The following is a 13,545-nucleotide window of genomic DNA, read 5'->3' as shown; positions in this document are numbered from 1 at the left end:
GTTCATTTCCCTGGTCTGCACTGAGAACGTGTGTGTCCTTGCTTCGAGGCACCAATTTTTCTGTCTCTTCTTTAATATGTCCTTTTACAAAGTAGGGGGCTGTCTTTCACATCTCACTCGCCTCCTCCCCTCAGTTGTCATCTTCTCAAAACACACCAGCACTGCCTTCTTACGAAATTATTGGGAATAGTGTTCTCTTGACATCAAAGGATGTTCTAAATTTCTCTGAGAAATTTAAATTTACTGAGAATGAAATTAATACTCACATTTTGGCTTCTTGCGCTGAATGAAGGAAGCAAAGACAGTCATGAAGTGGTTTTGAGCTTTTATGATCAATTATATGTTTATGATTTAAATGCATTTCTTAGTCTAAAAGGGCTAAGGGCTTGGAACCACTTGTGAAATGGCAGACGTTGAATCTCCTTGACAATCCAGCCCAGCATGTGTTCTTATCATCTATTTCTATGAGAGCCAATTGAAGAATCTCTTTTTTTATTGTGAAAATAACTGGCTGAGGCCATTGAGTTTCCACTGTCCACTCTGGAGCTAATGGAGACTAACTAACCTGAGCAAGGGTGTGCTAGAGGCCAATGTCTGAGCCAAGGTCCTGATAGCTAATATACTGATTCATATTTCCTTCTCATCTGGGAAAATTGCACACACGCATGCTTTTTGGAGTATCTCTGAACAATAAGATGTTGACTACAATTAAGAGTTAAAAATATTGCATGTATCACCACTGAGAAAAGCCTATCTTTGTCCCATACAGAGATAAGTTAGGCTTGTTTTCACGGTAATGGGATACATAGCAAATTAAAACCAAAAGGAAGAGAAGGAGGTTCTGATGAGCCAGCCCACAGGAGGGAGAGTAGGCCTTACAGACCTTACTAGAGCAAGTGGCTGAGGTGGTGTAGTGAAAATGATCCCTGATGTGGATGAGGACAAGTGTGTTGGGTGATTCTTCCAAGAGAATGTTAGAAGTAAGAGGAAGAGTGAGAAGATATAAACCCTCCCTGGGAGAGAAGGAGTGACTAGAAGTTTGGTGATGACTCAACAGAGACGGGGGCGGGGGGGTGGGGGGGGGTGCAGAATCATTTGCATTCTAAAGGAAAGGAGATTGGAAAAAAAAGGAATGGAGAAGGAGCACCTGGAAGTAGAGTTTGGGGGGAAGAAAGATTTTCATCAAATTTCAGTAGAAATCTCAACTTCGATTGAGACTTAAGATACAAGGGACTGGAAGAAATAAAAGAACATCAGCCTGAGGCCACATGGGAGGCTGCGCCCTCAAAGGACAGCCAGATCTCACTTAAAAATAAGGAGCTAAGGGGGCACCGTTGGGGAAGAGGTTAGGGTTAGAAGGGAGTTGGCTGATCAACACCTTCTTTCAGGTACGAGGGTTTAGGAGTGAAGAAGTGAGAGAAGGCTCAGGAGGTGATGGAATATAGAGGAGGCACAGTGAATACCAGGTCTAAGGAGGCTGAACGTGTTCAGGAAATGATGCCCATGGTCAAAGCATGGGGCTTGACTTTGTCATGGTCAACTGGCACTAGCCACTCCACTGGGTGTGGTAGCAGCTCATACCAATGAGTAAGTCACCTGGTCTTTTCAAACCATGATCTGATATGTCACATACATTCCTCTACCCAACTTTAAGTCATGAAGACAGAAGTCGTTAATGTGCTTTGTAGGGTTCTACATAGTCATCCGCCTGCCTAACACTCCACTCCACCCTCTCTGGTTATCTTCCATCTCTTGAACTCATCATGTTCTGTCCGCCACAGGGCCTTTGCATATACTATTTGTGCTGACTGGACACTACTCCCTTTGCTTATTACCTAGTTGACTTCGATTCAGATTTCTTAAATGCTCAGCTCATATTTCTCTTACTCTAAGAAAACTCACCTGACCTTCCTAACTGGGTCAATCCCCTTTCTATGGATGAGCATTGAGTATCTTTCTAACACTTATCGTGATTATGATTTTATATCATTCATGGGATTATTGGGTTAGCATCTATTTGCTTCATGAGACTGTAAGTTCCATGAGAGCAGAAACCACATTTGTTTCTCATGCCAAGCATTTCTCCCACAGCACAGCACACTGCCTGGAATTCAGTCCTGATTTCAGTAAATGCTTGCCTAGTGGATGAAAAGAGTGGTCTTCAATGGTTAGCGCTGGGGGAGAGGCCTGCAGCTGGCCAAGGCCCTGTCCCACCTGGTGAGCTACATCATCTGAGAGTCTTGTACTTCTCTTGGCCTCCCAATGGCATTGGGGGCGGGGGGGCCCAGCAGGCATGGAAGCTGGGTCCCAAAATCTCTAATGTCCCTTTAATTGATTTACTTGTTCCTTGAAAAAAAATTTTTTTTGAGGCTATTTTAGAAGCTGATTTTTGTGGCTTGTCTGTGATTCAGTAATTTTCCTAAGAGACAAGGAGCATGGACCACTTCCTTGAGAAGAGGCAAGCTCATCCCTCGCAGATAAGAGCACATTTTCTACTCACAAGAGGATCTCAGAGGGCTGGTCCTCAGGGGGAGAGCTCAAGATACGTGACAGCTACAGTGCTCCCAGGGATGCCAAAGGTCAAAAGACCAAGGGTCACTTTTTGAGGAAGGATAACCCAATCAATGAAGTCTAGCCAAATAACTGTCCCTTTCCTCATTCTTAAACCCAACTTCCTGCCCTAGGTTGTGGGCGCTGCTGTTTCTGAGGTTTCCCTGTAGGCGTTGTGGTGTAAACGGACGTGAGCTTTGAGCTGTCCGGTCTCTGAGGAGGACTCGCAAGAGAAGCCCTCCCACCTGAGTGAATAGCACGCCTCTTTAAATTTGTGTTGTCTAGCCTCCAAAAGACCGATTGTCTTGGAGAAACAGAATCCGAAATTAGTTTGTTCCTGTACCAGGAACCTAAGTTCTCTACAAGCAGAACCTTGTCATTTCCAGACCTCTGCGTTGAGTCATAGCAGAAACATGACACCCACAACAGAGCTGCCAGGCTCAACTCCACCCCTCACTGGGTTACCTTCAGTCCTTTAATCCAAATAACTGAATTTCACAGTGGTACAAAATAATCATGAGGAATGAATTCACTCACAGGAAAAAAAAAAAAAAAATGAGTCATTGCTGTCTGAACTATTCCCTGGCCAGCAGGACCTCCAAATAAGAGACAACACTGAGAGCAGGGGAGGCGCACATGACAAGGAGAGGTGTAGCCACTAAGAAAAGCCATTTTCTCTGTAGGAGCTAGAAATCTTGGCAGGGACAGGCCCGCTAGCCTCCAGAAAGGCATGCCATGGAGTCTCAGATTCTGACACGAATACCAGTTTTCTAGTTGGCACTTGGGGGGGGATGTTCTGTCACTAGGCAGTAGGTCAGATAAATTCATTATGAAAAATAAAGTAGATGAAGCGATACACACATTGAGCTGCCTTGTTGCACAACTTTCCATTTATGCACAGACGGGGCATTTTTTTTCATTCATTTGTGCATTCATTCATTCATTCATTCATTCATCCATGCATGCATGCACACATGCATTTCTTCCTTCTTCTAGTCAACAATAATTTACTGAGTGCCTAAAACCGTGTTGAGCACTACACCACACACTCGGACAATGAGATAAGTTAGACAGGGCTTTTCTACTCGTCCATGTTTGCCCTTCCCAGACATTTCAGATCTGTTCACATTATTGATGGATTTAAGGCTAAAATTAATAACTGTTCTAATTTATTCTGAGAACAGCCAAGATTAATGAAAGAAGAAAGTAATGAAAGCAAAAGCGTGAAAGAGAAACCCTGGGTGGCCATTTGACTCTTAAGATTTCAGTTTTCTCATCTATAAAATTTGGAAATCGATTATATGTTACATAAACTCTGTCCTGTTTTATAAACCTAAAATGAAACCAAAAATGTTTCAGAGATCTAATTTATCACTGTTCCAGTTGTTACTGTTTTGTGATCAATTACCCCAAAACTTAGTGACTTAAAACAATAACCACGTTATTAGATCTCACAATTTAGAATTCAAATGAGGCTTCCTGGGGGCACATCTCTTACTCCCTGTGGTGTTGACTAAGAGTCACTAGGTCGTACTGACTGGCAGCTGGGCTGGTCTGGAAGTACCAAGACAGAAATCACATGCCTAGTGCGTAGGTCAAGATGCCTAGGAGGCTAGGCTCAGCTGCAAGTCATCGGAGTGCCTAGAAGCGGCTTTTCCAGCATGGTAGTCTCAGGGTAGCTGGACTTCTGACATGTTAGCTGAGTTCTCCCAGAGTGTTCAAGAGACCCAGATGGGAGATGCAAGGCTTCTTTTGAACTAGCCTTGAAAGTTCCAGAACACCATTTCTGCCACATTTTATTATTCAATTTACCAAATGGACAATTGAGAAATAGACTCAGTCTCTCAATGGGGAAATAGAATAAGCCACATGAGGGTAAGTCATTGGTGATGGCCATCTTGGAGGCAAGCCCCCACAGTCACCATGAGAGTTTAAATGTTAGAGGGTCTGAGACCTGGCAATTAAAAATGCGAAATCTCTCTGTGGCCTTTGATTTCTCTTTCTCTTCCTATACGCTGACTCACGGACAAGTTAGGTAAAACACCTTCATATTACGAGTGATTCTTGATAAGCTTGGTAAGTGCTTAGATAAGCTTCAAAGTGACTGAGAAAGATCTGGGAAAACGTAAAAAGTGCAGAAGGCATGCGAGGCATTAGGTTTCCCAGCTGCTGCATAAATCAGTTTACAAATTTCTTCCATTTTGAAGCCTCTGGTATAAAGGATTTCTCTCCCTTCTAGATGTCCACGGAACTATCTTTATACCTCCAGTGACTTCATCGGGTGCCTGAGGATACATGTCTTTAGTCCCTCACTAGATTCCTCAAAACCTGAAGGCTTGATTTTTCTGTTTTCCCCACAAAATAGTAAGAGGTTCTTGATCACTATTTGCTAAATGAACACAAACACTCTGGTGGGTTTTTTCAGGAAAGTTGGAAGTAGCCTAGAGAGTGAGGTGATATCAACTCCTGGTATTATAGGAAGGTAGTTCTATTATCTAACGGCTAATGTTCAGCAGCTCATCGATGCTCTCTAACGGGCAATAAAAGGGAAAACATCCATTGGGGGGTTTGGTTTCCAGCCTGTGTCTTGGTAAATTAAATAACTCGCGCTTCCTGGCAGGAGACCGGAAGAGTTTGTGCTGTTCACAAGGCACTAACCTTGACCTCTTTGCACACAAACTACTCTTGGCTCCAAGTTTACCTTTGCGAGACAGGGTTGGCACGTCGTGGGAATTAAACACAATACAGATGGGGGCTGGTGGTTGGTGGCCGAGGAAGATTAATGATCACCCTATGACAAGTTTAATTAATATGCAAATGGAAGAACACTGGGAAAGAAACAGAGGCTTCCTTATTTATATCCTACTGCGGAATCAAGATTATAAAAAAGTAAGAATTATAGACCCAGAAAAGATAAGGGCTCCTGGTTTTCCAAGTGTGATAAATGTGATATCACTTAGGCAGGAGCCTACTTGTATTATCTTCTGATTCTAACTATAATCTTTCATTCTTTCTTTTTCCATGATAAAAGAAGTATTTTAAAGATAATGCCTTTGGAATTCTCCTACAAGGAAACACAAAATATTCTTACAACTAGTAATAATTAAGTTATATGTATATTCTGTTTCTTAACTTCCTTAATTTTAAAATGCTATTAATAACATATATCCATATGGCAGACTTAAAGATGAATGCATAGATTAATGCCTGGCACATAGGAGATGCTCAGTATGTATTCTCTAAAATTAACAAGCATTTTGTCTACATTTTTCTTATTTAACACTCAAAACAAACTAGACAGCATTGGGGAAAGAGATCCACGTTGGGAGCTAAGGGTCCACATTCCAAAGTCAGGCTTCCCAGGGCCGAACCCTCTTCTTAACTGCATGACTAAAGCTACTTGAGCCTTGGTTTCCTTAACTGCAAAATGGGGATAATGATGATACCTATTTCATTAGTTAAATGCGACATTACACACAAAGTGTTTAGAGGAATGCATGGCATGTAGGAGATGCCATTGATGTATTTGCTGTTGCTGAATGGTGACAGATTGTGTAGGGCCAGCATAACAGTCCACTGTCTGCAGCTGACATCTTGGCATATCGGGCTGCCATTCAGGCCGGTTTCAGAGGTTGAATAGTGTCCCATAGCCAGAAGTTCCCCACATTTGGTTTCAGTTTCTTCTGTCACTATCTTGAAACTCTTAGTAAATTCTTAAGCAAGGGGTCCTGCATGGTCATTTTGCACTTTTGGAAATTAATTCAAGAGCTCAGCCACCTGCCGGCCAATATCATGCAGATTTCTATGGGTAGTTTGGGTTTGCTTTGGGGCACACTTAAAGTCTGAGCTTTTGTAACAGAAGTTAAAACCTTATTTCCATACATTGAGGTTTGTCCTATGGTCAGAGTAAAGGAGTTAGGAGGCAGCTGGGCCCTATTCCCATTCTGTGCTTCTCATCAGATCCAGGGGGTGTAATGTAGAGGTGGAATGATCACAAGGGAATGGCAAACCTGTATTTACTTCTCACATTGTGCTGAAGAGCTAATGCGTTTCAGACTTGCATTTACTATTATGCAGTAATATCATGTCGAAGTCATTGCCTTAATGAAAAAGAAATGCATAAGAAGTATTATTGAATGTATAACAGCTTCTTGTCATTGCATTCTCGATGGATGACTATTGAATACACTAAATTATTGTGAGGGAGACTGAGAATTTTGATAGTAACAGAGGTCTGCGTGGTTGAAACAATTGGGAAACTCCATATGAAGCCCTAAGTTCCTGAACTGCCAGGTTCATTTCAATCCACGTTTGAACCCCTCTGTTTCTTATTTAGAGCCCTGCACACAGCATGTGTGCCATAAACCTGTGTGAAGTGAATGATGTCTGTTTGCTCACTTGATCAGATTTCTATCTGAAAGCACTGAATTTGGGAAATGCATTAGGTTAACAGAAAGAAAAGGGGACAGTGAATTCAGAGAAGATACTGGAAGACGTGAGATAAAGAAGGGGAGGGAGACCACAGAAGGTCTGAATTCTTGGGAGCAGAAGGAACGGCGAGCTGAGATGAAGCAAGGGCACAGCTGGAGTTCGGGTTCCATGGGACAGAGGTTGGTTTGGCACAGAAGCAGGCGGAGGCCACGCCCTGTGCTCCAGAGTGTCACGTCTCCTTACTCCGGAGTTACGTTTATGCTGTTCCTGTGCTCGAAATGTTCCAGTGACTTCCCAGCCTACAAAGCCCTCAATAATCTGGCTCCTGGGCCCTCTCCAGCCTGATTACTTCCTGCTCACCCCGCCTCGCTCCGTTACTTTCACGCTGGTTTTCAAGCCGTTCCTCGCACATCCCACTCCTGTTGATGTTCCCTGCGCCTGGACCTTTTCTGTCATTTCCTTCATCCCGCACTTTAGTCAGGTCTTTTCTCAAAGGTCGCATCTTCAGAGCAAGCTTCCCCCTGCCATAGGTAAGGTAAATAGCATCCCAGTCATTGTTAAGCCCTTCACCTTTCTTTGTCTTTTTAAAACATCATATGATGTATTTATTTGTCCAATTGCTTATGTTTTCCTTCCACCAGAATGTAAACTCTATGACGACAGACACATTTTTTGTTTTGTTTTGTTCACTGCTATAGCCATAGATGTTAAAGCCTTACCTGACTGTCCCGCCCGCGGGACCGGTTATTTGGTGGGAGAACCGAGGAGAACCCAACCTAAAGAAAAGAGGGGTAACACGGACGAGAGAAAAGAGTGGAGGCAAGACAGTGTTCTGATCAAGCCTCAAATTTTATTCTGAGCAGCAGTTGCTTTTATACAGGAAATAAGAGAAAGGGGTAGGGCTGATTAGGGAAAGAGGAGTATATGGCATGATCTGATTGGCCAGCTGGCATCAGCGTCGTTCTGTCCTGCGGGTATTGCGGCTTCCCGTTGCTTAGTTAGAAGGTGCTGAGTGACTTATGCAAAAAGAAGAACAAGTTCTTTCCGGCTACGTGGCCTTCCTGGTAATTTATAATGGCGAACCTCTAGTCTTAAGATGGCTCCTGACATCTCCCCCTTTTTTATTTCTTAAAATGCCAAAGCCTTTTTTGCTGAGGCGCAGATAGACTGTGCCTGTCTTAGGCGACCCCTCACCAGTCTGGGCCTTACCCGTCATCGGCACATGAAAGTCATGCAATCATGCCCTGTCTTAGGTTGGTCCCAGCCCTGAGGGATTCTTACCCGTCTTTGACTACCAGCCTCTGCGTCTTGGGGGTGAGCTTTAACCGAGTGAGGGAGCAGTGGCCTGACTCCTCCCGAAGGCTGGGAGTGGCAGAGTGATGTCAGCTAACCTCTAGGTAGCCAGGCATGCTCTCAGGGAATTCTGGAGCAGGTCAGGTAAGGACCTTCCCTTGCACTATTAGACGTTGCACTCAGCTCGGTGCCCAGGCCTCTTGTTTTATATCGGAAGAGGCGGGCCTGTCTCCAGTTACCAGGCCGTCCCCGAAGGGCGGGAGCTAGGTCCTACGGATAAAGCGCCATATTCTGCTATACCAGGGAAGGTTTATTTCTTCATCGAGGAGGGAGAACTGCAGACCAGCAGGCGCGGTGGGCGGTTCTTGATTGTAGCTGTCAACCGGCTCCTGGGAGGCAAGGCGATGGTAATGGACTTCTAACGGTCTTTTGATTGCATTGTCAACCTGGTCTTTGATAAAGGTTGTAAGACGATTAAATGCCCAAGGCCCAAATGAGATTAGTAAGAAAATGCCTACAAGAGGTCCTAAAAGGCTAGGTAGCAAGGTGGTAAGCCAAGGGGAGGCAGAGAACCAGTTTTGGTACCAAGACTCTTGTTGTTCTCTAGCTCTTTTTCTATTTTCTAGACTCTTTTTTACCTTGTCAAGGCTATTTTGCACAAGGCCTGTCTTATCAGAATAAAAACAGCATTCTTCTCTGAGGGCCACGCAAAGGCCCCCTTCTTTGAGGAAGAGGAGATCAAGCCCTCTTCTGTTTTGCAAAACTACCTCTGAGAGGGACGCTACAGAGTCTTTTAAGTCTTGTATTCCTTCTCTGAGGTTATTAAGGTCTTTGTCAATAAGAGATTGAAGTTGTAAGTATTGGTTGTTGGAAGTGACTAAGGAAGCAATGCCAGTGCCTGCTCCTATGGCACTGACACCTAACAAGACAGAAAGGGTGATAGCAGTGAGAGGCTCACGCTTGTTACGAGACGTGGCATCTGGATCTATGAATTGAAGGAAAGTATTAGGGTCGTGGAGAAAAAATCGGGGGAATAAAACAACAACTACGCAGTAATCGCGAGAGGTCAAAAAGTGGGATGTAAAAACGTATGGGGTTAAGCCAGAGGAGCAAGCAAAATAAGTGCCGCTAGCAGCAAGCACATATGAGAATGTGTGATTGATTGTCATGGTTTGGTTACATATGGGAATTAGGCTGGTCAGGGGACGCATTGCTGGTCCTATGAGACAGAGGCCTAAGCCGGAGATAGATGTTAGGGTGAGGGCTGTAAAGGGGTCTTGAGTATGTAACAAAGCACCGCTATCATTTGTAAAAAGGGGAGGTTCAAGGGTCGCTATGCCTTCATAAAAAGGAGGGATAGGCGAGAAGCAAATCCAACATTCTTGATGGGCTGTGCTGTTTTTGTCTCTGAGAGCCTCTAATGAGGCATTAATCAAGTCAACTATAAGTTGTGAAGAATCAGGAGGCCCAGGCAGGATGGTAGGCTGAAAAGGGGTGGTTCTTTTTATGGCTGGGCTGGGGTGTGGCTGTAAGCTTAGGAGCAGAGCGTTTAGGTTTTGGGGCAGTGCCTTCTATTTTGGATTGGCGCAGGACTGGGTTAGGTCCCAGGTAAGCCGCATTTCTGTTGGGACTTTCTTTAGAAAGTTCAATGGAGAAAAGCATTCCTTTATCTTTTCCTGAAAAATAGCCACGAATGCCCCAATGTCTTTTCCGGGTGGTTTGCCAATCATTTAGGTCGGCCTTAATGATAGATATTTGGAGGGGGTTGCACCACCCTGGGTCGCTACAGGCTTTATAGACTGATGTCGGGATGTTGTTTAGATCATTTTCAGGAGAGGGAGGATTAAGCCTCTTTACTTGTATGAACCTGTCAGAGGCAGGCTTCCAGCTTACATCTCCAGTGGTTTCACAGCCCCAAGAGGCACAATAATAATCAGCCTGGAGACCACATTTATAATCTAACCCTCGCGGCCTATGAGCGCCGGGACAGACATAGTATCCCCCTTGTTGCAGCCAAAGAGAAGTGCGACCCCAAGGGGAATCGCAGGTTGGAACGGTGTGATAATGGTCCGAATTATTGGGTGCCTTGACTAGTGGAAGGAAATCTGTGGCAAGTCCCCATAAAGGGTCCCCTCCAGCTGCCAGTTGGCAAAGATCTACTTGAAGGGAGGCTTTCTGTGGTTGGGGGGCTAGGGAAGAAGAGGTGTTGACAATATCTCCTGCCTGATTTCTGATGATCCAGGTGAAGTTGTAGAGTGTGTAGCTTGAGGAGGCGCTTACGGTTTGGAGTGCCCCAAAGATGGCGAGCCATATCGCAGAGAATGGAGACATTTTTGTAAAGTACCTGGAAAAGAACACATTTATACATTTTTCTCAGGGGGCAGTTCCCCTGGTGGGTCGATGAGTTTTATTAGCCTCCCAGGCAGCCATCGGGCATTTTGTGTTTTAGAATCATAGATACATGCATGTCCCTTGCCCCAGATAAGGACGGGGTCGGGACCATTCCATTTTGATGTCAGAGGATCTTTCCACAGGGCTCGTGCATAAGAGTTTGCAGTAGTAGGGTGCCAAAATCGGTCGGCTGCAGACTTTCCATCATTGTCGAGTGTCAGGAAATTAAGGACAAAAAGGGCATGATTTAGCAAGGTCTTATTATTGTTGTGTGGGGGGTATAGGATACCTTTGGAGTGTTGAAGTTTTGTAAGCATATTCTTCAAAGTCTGGTGTGCTCTTTCAACAATGCCCTGGCCCTGGGGGTTGTACGGAATGCCTGTAATATGTTTGATATTTAGTTGAGCACAAAATTGTTTAAAGGAAGTACTGGTGTAGCCTGGGCCGTTATCAGTCTTGAGAGTTTTAGGTAATGGTAGAAAGGCAAGGCATGAAATCATATGGCTGATAACATGTTTGGTGGCTTCTCCAGACTGTAGGGTTGCACAGAGAAAGCCACTGAAGGTATCTATAGAAACATGTATATATTTCAGTTTACCAAAAGGGCTGAAATGAGTAACATCCATTTGCCACAGTTCTCCAGGAGTAAGGCCGCGAGGATTGATGCCAAGATGGGGTTCAGGTAGTAGAGTAAGACACCCCTGACATTGGCACACTATTTGGCGTGCCTGTTCCCTAGTAATGGAGAATAAAAGGCGAAGAGTCCGGGCATTTAGGTGGTGTATCTGATGAGCCTGTTGAGCTTGTTGAATGGGGTCAGTAGAAGATATAGCCATAACAAGGTTGGAAACTTCTCGAGAGGCTCTATCAACAAGATCATTACCAGTACTTAGGGGGCCAGGGAGACCTGAGTGAGCACGGATGTGCCCTATAAAAAAGGGATGAGATCTGGCGAGGATGAGGTTTTGGAGTTCTGAGAACAAGGGGGAGGCATTAGTGGAGGGTCGAATAAAAGGGACGGTCTCCAGAAGGGGAACTGATTGACTTATATAAGCACTATCGGTGAACAAATTAAAAGGACTATTAGGGAGAGTCTTGAAGACTTGAACAACTGCAAAAAGTTCTACAAGCTGTGCGGACAAGTAGTCGGTCCTGATCTTAGTAAGCTGTCCATTAATACTAAAGGCAGCAATTCCTGAAGAGGAGCCATCTGTGAAAACAGAAGGAGCTTGTGGAATAGGACGGCTCTTGGTCAGGGAAGGGAAAACTACAGCCTGGTTTTTAAGGAATTGTATGAGTTTGTCAGCAGGGTAATGATTATCTATCTTTCCTTGAAATGAAATACAATTGACAGCCCATTCATCTGATGTTTGTAGTAGCCATTTGACCTGAGCTGCTTCATAGGGCACAACAATGATGTCAGGGTCTTTGTTAAAAAGCTTTAGGGAGCTTTCGCGCCCCATTTTAAGTATTTGTGCGATAAGAGAAGGGTAGACAGGGAGTATCTTAGAAGGAGTAGCTGGCAGATGAAGCCAATATAGGGGTTTGTTTTGCCACAGGACACCCGTAGGCGTGAAGGTTGTGGGAAGAATTAGTAGCCACAGGGCACAGGCAGGGGAATAGTATGAGATATTTTGATTTAAAATGGCCTTTTCAACTAAGTTTAAGGCCGAGGCTGCCTCAGGCGTCAGGGTGCGTGGAGAAGAGGGATCAGGATCTCCTCGGAGAATGTCAAAGAGGGGCTTTAAATCTCCGGTGGTCAACTTTAGATATGGGCGAAGCCAGTTGATATCACCTAACAGGCGTTGGAAATCATTGAGGGTCTGTAAAGAGTCTTTTCTCAATTCAACCTTTTGTGAAAGGACCTTAGAGGGGTGTAACTCGAAACCTAAGAAGAGGAAAGGGGGCTGTAATTGGACCTTTCCTGGGGAAATCTGTAGTCCTAAATCTTGAAGAGCATCAACTAATTTATGGCTGGTATCAAGCAAGATGGCAATATCAGAGCCTGCCAGGAGAATATCATCCATATAATGGACAATGTATAGGTCGGGATGTGTAAGGCGAAACGGATCAATGGCCTGGGCAACAAATTTTTGACAAAGGGTAGGACTGTTTGCCATACCCTGAGGCAAAACCTTCCATTGAAATCTTGGGGAGGGTCCTATGCAGTTAACAACTGGGAGGCTAAAGGCGAAACGTTTTCTGTCCTCCGGATGTAAAGGGATACAGAAAAAACAGTCTTTTAGATCTATGACTATCTTATGATATCCTGCAGGTATTGCAACGGGGGACGGCAGCCCTGGTTGGAGCGCCCCCATGGGAACCATGGTCTTATTGATTTCTCTGAGATCTTGAAGAAGTCTCCATTTACCCCCTTTCTTTTGTATAACAAAGATGGGAGTGTTCCAAGGGGAGGTAGATGGTTCAATGTGGCCAGCATCTAACTGTTCCTGCACTAACTGTGTGGCCGCTGAAAGTTTATGACGGGGCAAGGGCCATTTACTATGAACCAGGGACAGACTTCATCAATGAAGAGAAAAAATTTGACTAAATCCTTCTTTTTTACTCGGATTCCTCGTTCCTTGAATGAGCGTTTTAAGTCTTTTATGAATAGTGCTTCTCTGGACAAGGTTTGTCCCATCTTTTTGTTTTATTTATCTAAAAAGAAAGAGGGATAGGAACTGAGGAAGTGAACATAGGTATCAAGGCAAAAAGGAGGAGAAGGGAACTTAACTTCTCTCCCGCGTGGGCAGCCGGTTAGTACAATCCGCTAACACGGACCCCCTGGGGTGCGACGCCTACGGACGTCCCGCCGGCTGTGCCTTTGGGCATAGACAAGGCTCTTTTACAGAGGCGCCAGAGGAGGGATTATATCAGAGG

The sequence above is a fragment of the Rousettus aegyptiacus genome, unplaced genomic scaffold (assembly GCF_014176215.1).
Source record: "Rousettus aegyptiacus isolate mRouAeg1 unplaced genomic scaffold, mRouAeg1.p scaffold_m13_p_2, whole genome shotgun sequence".
NCBI lineage: Eukaryota > Metazoa > Chordata > Mammalia > Chiroptera > Pteropodidae > Rousettus > Rousettus aegyptiacus.
This window is presented reverse-complemented; position numbering follows the sequence as displayed.